Source organism: Ovis aries, chromosome 5 (genome assembly GCF_016772045.2).
Source record: "Ovis aries strain OAR_USU_Benz2616 breed Rambouillet chromosome 5, ARS-UI_Ramb_v3.0, whole genome shotgun sequence".
Classification (NCBI taxonomy): Eukaryota; Metazoa; Chordata; class Mammalia; order Artiodactyla; family Bovidae; genus Ovis; species Ovis aries.
Genome location: NC_056058.1, coordinates 69,148,458 through 69,156,446, shown reverse-complemented (window position 1 = coordinate 69,156,446; position 7,989 = coordinate 69,148,458). Strand labels below are relative to the sequence as shown.

Sequence of the window (7,989 nt, the reverse complement as noted above, 5' to 3'; positions counted from 1 at the left end):
CTGGCACATCTGTATACCCAGGTAGAAAAACGCAATCTTAGTTTGATCTTCCTCACTACTCCCAGAGTTCTCCAAAAGAGACAGACTCAGATGTAGACTTACCCGTCTGGTACAGGGAGGAAGTTCAGTAAATTCACTCAGTGTTTGGTGCACTTTCCCTCTCTTTGACTTGTCAGTTGGGGAGGTCACGGAATTGCAAAGCAATTTCATGCCTTCACACTCCTCTCGCTTAGGCGCGCTGGACGACAGGTGGCGCCCGGGTCCGCCTCACCGCGGAGCTTGTCCCGCTCCCAGCACCTGCTCCGGAGAAGGAGCCCTGGAGCGGTGTCGGTCACTGCAGTGTCTAAAGTACTGTTTCCCAGTCTCTGCACGTACACAGGAAGGAAGCTCGACTCTGGGAGGCGAGGAGCGGTCCCGGGAGGCTTCATCTCTGCTGTGCGCAGCTGGAGACGCGGCGGCGCCAGCCCCGCAGGAGAGCCCAGCGCACCTCGGCGCACTGAGCCCCCCGCCCCTGGACAGCGATCCCAACTCCTGGCAGCAGCAGAAAACAGAAATCTTATGCCACTTATTTATGAGCCTGCTAGAGAAGGAAACTGAAACCTCTTGGTGTGACTTGAAAGACATGGTAACAACTGCTGTGTGATTTGTGGGAACTGGCTCCCCAAGCTTGTTACAACACCGTCCTTTCCCCGCCTCCTTTCACCCCCTCTCCTCTTCTCTCCCGCCTCCCCCAACCCCGCACCCCCACGTCCCGGCTTGGCTTCTTACTCGCTGGAAGCAGAGGTGGGTGGTCAACAACTTGGGACAGAAGGATCAGAGGAGAAAATTCGTTTCTCTGAAGCCACCTAGGCTTAAGGCAGATGGCCAACTCAGTGTTTACCCAAGCACGTCCTGGAAAACAGCAGACTCTGGTGTATGTGGAAGGGGAGTAAAACCTGATCCTTTTCTTGACAGGGTGCATGTGCTTCTCCAGATGTGGTCTACCCACCAGTGGAATCATTTGCGAAAAAAATGCAGATTACCGGGCTTTACTTCCATATAACAAATCAGCCGGAAGAGGCCAGAGGTGGGTCTGTATTACATTTGTGGGAGTAGTTCTCTTTGGAGAAGGCAATGGCAACCCACTCCAGTACTCTTGCCTGGAAAATCCCATGGGAGGGGCCTGGTAGGCTGCAGTCCACGGGGTCTCCAAGAGTCGGACTCGACTGAGCGACTTCACTTTCACTTTTCACTTTCAAGCATTGGAGAAGGAAATGGCAACCCACTCCAGTGTTCCTGCCTGGAGAATCCCAAGGATGGGGGAGCCTGGTGGGCTGCCATCTATGGGGTCACACAGAGTCAGACACAACTGAAGCGACTCAGCAGCAGCAGCGATTATTCTAGGGATTATCTCACTACCATCCACCCAACCCTTTGAGGTAGGCATTTTACAGGGGTCCTAAGATGATATAAAACTTTCCCAACCCAAACATCTTCCCAATTCTTAGCAAAGGTTCTTCTCTAGGAAGGACAGGCGACATTGGAAAACAGTTACAGCTGAGTTTCTGGTCTGAGATAAGCAGAAACCCTCACCTGGAACAGCATTCCTTAAACTACGGTTCTTGCACCGTGAAATTGAGTTAGTGGGCCACAGTTAGCACTATTTTAAGTGACCATCTAATTAATAATACAAAATGAGAAATAGAGTACATTCTGTAAGCAAGTATAAACTTTATGAAACTCTTGTTCCTTATATCTGTATGCCTCAATGGTTTTCAGTCGTGGACAATTTTGTCTCCTAAGGAGACGTTTGGAAATGTCTGGAGACAGTTTTGATTGTCACAACTATGGCGAGACAGGAAATGCTTCCAACATTGAGCAGGTAGAGGCCAGGGATGCTGCTAAGTATCCTACAATTCACAAGAGAGCCCTCTCCCCACTCCCTTAGGAATAAATTATCCAACTCAACCTCTCAAGAAACCCTGGTATATGTATATCTATATATCGATTATCTACGTGTACTGGGTTGCAGTGTGCAGTGTTCCATTCTGTGGGTTGTATTCAAAAAGCTTGAGAGCCTGTAGCCTAGAAGACTCCTTGGAAATCCAGCTCCTGAACCTAGTTCTGCCACTGAGCTTTGCTTGCCAGGCCCTAGTAGCATCTGTCCCTGCTCAGAGGATCTGAATGCACTATTTGTTTTCTCCTGGTTTACCTTGATTGTCAGATCTCCCCAAATAGGATTTCTCCCAGGAGAGTTGGAGTGTGGACATAAGTAGCTTCAGAAGAGAACCTTCTGGGACTTCCCTGGTGGTTCAGGGGTTAAGACTGTGCATTTCCAATGCAGGGGTCTTTGGTTTGATCCCTGGTCAGGAGACTCTGATTCCACATGCTGGAGCGGAGCAGCAAGAAGAGAACCCTCTAGCACCCATTAACCCTGGTTCAGACAGAAGGTTTTCACTTTCCTGTTGGCCAGTTCTGAGACCCTTGGTTTCCCTTGTGTCCCCACACTGAGCTAATCACTAACACTAGTTGAACACTTTCTGTAAGCCCAACACTTCTCAGTTCCATGGAAATATTTCTTCCTCATAGCAACTGTGTGAAGACGATTCTGTCATGGAGGTTTTACTAGTGTGGGAACTAAAGCTCAGAGAGGTTAAATCACTTCACTAAGACCGCACAGCTTGTCAGTTGCAGAGCTAGGGTTTGAACTCAGCCTAATGACCAGGCTATACTGCCACTTTCCAAGCTATGTTCTGATTGGAACCTAGGCTTGAAACACATCTATCACACAGACAGACCTGGTAGGAGAGGACGAATTCTAGGCTGGGGCCAGGCAGTGTTTAGTCTTGTTCTGACTCTCCCCTTTATCAGCCATGTGACCCCGGGAAATAACTTTTAGAGGTTCAGCTTCCCAGTCTGTCAGGTGGGGATTCCTGTACTTGCTAAGCCTGTCTTAGGAAAACTGCTCTGGGAACACTATGGACATGGAACTGCTTGGGCCAGTCCTTTAAAGACACCCACCCTGGCCAGTCCTTTAAAGACACCCACCCTAGCCAGTCCTTTAAAGACATCCACCCTGTCACCTCTCACCTCTTTGACATGCCTCTTCATCCAGGTTCTCATTTGTTGTGTCTTAGAGCCTCCTGTATCCATCAGCTTGGGCTGCCAAACAAACTCTACAGACGGGGTGGCTTAAACAACAGACATTTCTTTCTCACAGTTCTGGAGACTGGAAGTCTGAGATAAGGCATGAGCAGACCTAGTCCTTGGTGAGGACCCTGTTCCTAACTTGCGAGTGACTTCCCTCTCACCGCATCCTCTCATGACGGAGACAGGATGCTCTGGTGTTGGTTCCTCTTATAAGAGCACCCATCCCATCATGGAGGCCCTACCCTCCTGACCTCAACTAAACCTAATTACCTCCCGAAGGCTCCACCTCCTAACACCATCACATCGAAGGTTAGGGCTTCAACTCGAATCCTTTCTCCCTGGAACTCCCAAAGCCCTTTATCTACTGGCCTCCAATGGCAATGACACTGGGTCCTTCCAAAATTCCTGTGTCTTCAGGGAATGTCCAATCTCCTCTTCCAGACTGAAATGTTCACAAGACAAACCTTGTGTTTTATTTGCTTTTGTTTCGCTGGCTCCTGGCTTTGTGCAGGTGCTCAACAATCGCTTGTAGGATAAATGAAAGAACAAGTGGGGGAGTGAAGTACAGGTGTGAGTGGTTGCCGGCTTTCAGGTGGTGTTTGGCAGAGACTCAAATGTGCTTCCAGCAGTAGCAGCTGGCACTACACGTGAGAACAGTCACCAGGTTTTTACACTTTCATCTGCTCCTGAGCTGTTCTGGAAGCTTTGTATATAGATGCTGCTTTTCTGAATGAGGCCATCAGCAAGGGCCAATGCTCTTTATCTTACTAATCCCAATGAAATTGTCTCCACAAATAGCTTGTCTCTGAGGATTGTGCTTTGAGGAGAGAACAAAAGTGGAATCATAGATTGGCAGAGCTTAGGGGTTGTCTTTGACTCAGGGCCTCTGATTGTCAGACAATAGACAGAAACCTAGAGAGGGGTGGGGACCTGGGGGCTGGGCTATGACCAGATGCCTGGCCTTCAGACTCCCACCTCCACTGAGGGGTATATGAAAGCACTAACTATGAAAACACAAGGGTGCTGGGTAGGCAGGACCCAGCTGACATTCTTCAGATGCCACTTCCTACAGGAAGCCTTCCCTGACCAGGACTGCCCCTGGCCCAGCTCCCAACATCAGGTTAGAGGTAGGAGCCCCTGCCATGAGGTCCCTGAGCACTCTGTTCTGCTGTGAGAGCATTCTGACACTCATGGGAGGTAACATACACTCATTCATTCAAAAATATTCAAGCACCTACTGTATGGAAAGCACTATTTTAGATGCTGAGGATATAATAGTGAACAAAACAGACAATAATACCCACTCTCATGAAGCTTGTATTTCTAGTGAGCATAGGAAGACAAAAAACATGAAAACAGATAAAAACACATAACACGCTCAGTTCAGTCACTTGGTTGTATCCAACTCTTTGCTACCCCATAGACTGCAGCATGCCAGGCCTCCCTGTCCTTCACCATCTCCTGGAGCTTGCTCAAACTCATATCCATTAAATTTGTGATGCCATCCAACCATCTCTTGCTCTTTCATCCCTTTCTCCTCCTGCCTTCAATCTTTCCCAGCATCAGGGTCTTTTCCAGTGGGTCATATAACATGCTAGGCATCAATAAGCGCTGAATGATGTGGGCGGTGAGGAGGTCAGTTTTAAATAGGACAGCCAGAGGAATCAGATGATCCCTGAGGGGTGACATTTGAGGAAAGATGGAAAGGAGTTGAGGGAGGAAGCCACATGGATGGAGGGGGAACTAGGCAGGGGTGTCAGCAAGTGCAAAGGCCCTGAGTAGGGAGCAAGGCTCCCCAATTTGAGGACCAGCAGAGGCCAGTGTGGCCACAACAGAGCGAGGGAAGGGGCGGGGCCAGGGAGAGAACGTCAGAGCAGACTGAACATTTGTTCACTCCCCACTTCCCAACCCACACTCTTCAGTGAACTAAATAGGAAGACAAACACGGCCAATTCCTGGCTGTTAAGCTTCAGAAGGTAGGTCCAGGTACAAGGTGGGAGGACTGTGAGAGGATGCAAGTTCTTCTGAAGTGACATGACGTTTCTTCATATCTTCACTCTCACCCTCAGCCAGCCTAAATAAAGATTCTGTGGACTGATGGGGTAGGGTGAAGATGGTCCTGAAGGAATCGACTGAGAGCAGGTGGGGTCGCTGGAAGCTACCGTGTCTGTTTCCAGGGCCAGGTGGAAGTCCATGGGAAGTCCACCTCCATGCCCCAGATGGTAGATGAAGCCTGACACTTGGGGTCTCACCAGGAGAGGATGGTGGTAGACACCACCCCACCCCCAATCCTGTCACACACGTAAATGGGATTCCCTGGTGACTCAGCCACCTCTCATCCAGGCTGGGCTCCGTGAGGGCTCCATCTCTCTTGTGTATGTCTCTCTCTTGATTTGGCTACTTCTCTATATCAAGAGAGTAAAATCTGCTGAAATCCATGTATCTGTTAGGAGATTTGGGTTGTTATGCTCAGTTGTCTCTGGTTTTTATCAGACTCTTAAAGGAGCTGTTGGTTTAAGAAGGTTCAGTGCACATAAGCGGCCCACAGATATTAAAAATAATGCCCAGTCTGGCCAAGCTCTTCTGTATTTTGTCTCATCCCAATGTGAGGTCAGTGCTAATTGTATCCACTATTTTCATGCAGGGCGTTCAATCTCAGGCCTGAGTAGCTGGTTCAGACAGTGGAGATGGGCCTTGAACCCAGGTACATGTTCAGAGCAGCCCAGTGTCCCCTCCGCCCACTCCTTTATCACGGGATGCACTATCTCTAAGACACCCAGGCTTCCCTCACACGCATATTCTGGCTTTGTCACTCTAGACTGTTCTATAACATTATTATTTTTTTATTAATTTTCACTTTTCCTTTTAGTTTGGGCTGATCACTGCTTTGAGTAATATGTTTCTTCATGCTATAAGACACAAAATTCTTTCACTCTGTTATAAACTTGTGTCTTTTTTCCTCAAGTTGGACCTGAGTCCTAAAACCCTGACGTCCGATGAATAGCACTGAATTTTTTTTCTTTGTCCTTTTACTTAGATTCTCTAAACTTCATATATCAAAGTAATGAATTGAATAACCAATACTCTGCGAATACCTACCCTTTACTGGATGTTTTCCAGGTGACTGGCATGGTGTTGTGTTACCCTCATAATCTCATTAGATCTTTCTAATATCCCTATGAAGTAAGTATTATTATTATTACTATTTTATAGTTAAGGAAACTGAGGTTGTGGCAGGAGTGGGATTTGAGCCCAGAACTGCAGGATTAACTACTGCCCTTGCCAAGCCACTGCCCTCTTTACTTTAGTTGCTGTAAAAATGTATCCCCGTGCATGCCTCAGGGGTGACAAATGACCCAGCAGCGGTTGGGTGGCTGGAGATGATAAAGTAGGGCTGCTTTATGGCCAGTTGTGAGGTCAGAGCAGAGAGGACCTGCTCTCCCCAAGGGCTCTTGATGAACTCGTGGCTTTGGCTGGGGTACACCGCAGTGAGGCTTCCTGGAGAGGTCAGCGTAATGCAGGCCCTGGCTGGGGGTAGATCCGGAACCTAGCATTCTCTGGGGATGTGAGCCATGGCTTGGTCAATTTTCCTTCTGGAAAGAGGTATGAGGCTGTCACTGCTATTTTGTGCTGCCTGGGTGGCCTCCAAACACCAATCATGTCTGAGGTCATTGGAACTGAGCAACTCAAGGAATACCTTTGGTGACTGTGGCTTCAGATACCCGAGGTCCAAATTATAACTTGCGTCTGCCCAGTGATTCACAGTTCAGTGTTTACACCACAGTGAGCTCATTCAATTCTTTGTGCTTCCTGCTGGGCTCTGATGATCGTGTCCATTTGATAGATGCAGAAACAGATGAGAAGAGGCAAGGTAAATTGCCCAAGATCTTGACCCCAGGTCCTGTTGACTCCAAGTCCCACTCACTGGTGATCTTCAGACTTCATGCTGTGGAGCCCTTGAGTGTTTGGGGCAGGCCAGGGAAAGGGCTGAGGAGGTGGAGAAGGAGGCCAAGGGGCTGAGGCTCTGTCTTCCTTTTCCTACTTCACGCCAGGCCACACTTGCATCAGGATTCTGTGACAGACTTGTTTGAAATTTTTGTGTTGCTAAGAAAACATTTCCAGAGGACTCTCTCAAATGGTACTTTCTTCTCTGGGAATTGGGTGCAGGCTCTTCCTTCCCTAGGACTCCCTTTTTTCTATAGTGGCAGGGAGATACCTGCTCTTTGTTGGAGAATATACTCAATCCCAAGGTGGCAGCACAAGGGAAGGGAAACGTACTGGACAGGGTTGCAGCAGGTCTTAGCCCTAGGTTAGTGTGACTTGGCAAGTTATTTACCTCACCCTCTGTATCTGTTAAGACGAGGGCATTGGCCTACATAATTCTGAACATCCAGTTTCATTCAAGTCACCAGTGAATCTGGGATATCATGCTTAGTTCATAGAATCTTAAACAGAGCTGAGTCACTTGAAATTTGATGAACATGCAGTAATTTTTTTTTTTGTATGCATTTTTTCCCCCCTGGAAGGTATACCTATAGCTTTCATCAGAGTCTCAAAGGGGTCCGTGATACAGAACATCTAGCGTCTAAGGATTTTTTTCTTTTTCTCTTTTTGGCAGATATGCTGGGGAATCATATTTCTCCTTAGGGAGGGGGCTAAAGTTATAAGAATGGTGTGAGAAAGCTATTTGGAGAAAGGAAACAAGGGAAACTTATGAAGACAAGCAAAGCTAAAAGATGAAAGCTATATCAATGAGTAAGAGCCTGTGAGCAAGTGGGCAGTACTATTTAAGCTCCTGGATCCAGCCATGCCTGATACCCCAACACTTTTCAGCTAAATAAATGACTGCTCCTCCCTTCT

The 7,989-nt window shown here is 48.0% G+C and overlaps 1 long non-coding RNA gene across 1 annotated transcript; it reads left to right on the top strand.

Moving 5' to 3' along the window:
- Positions 1 to 281: 281 nt before the first annotated feature.
- LOC105611079 (uncharacterized) lies at positions 282 to 7,989 on the top strand. The gene is made up of 3 exons (XR_001434753.4): positions 282 to 625; positions 955 to 6,312; positions 7,748 to 7,989. It is a non-coding gene; the product is annotated as an uncharacterized LOC105611079 (long non-coding RNA).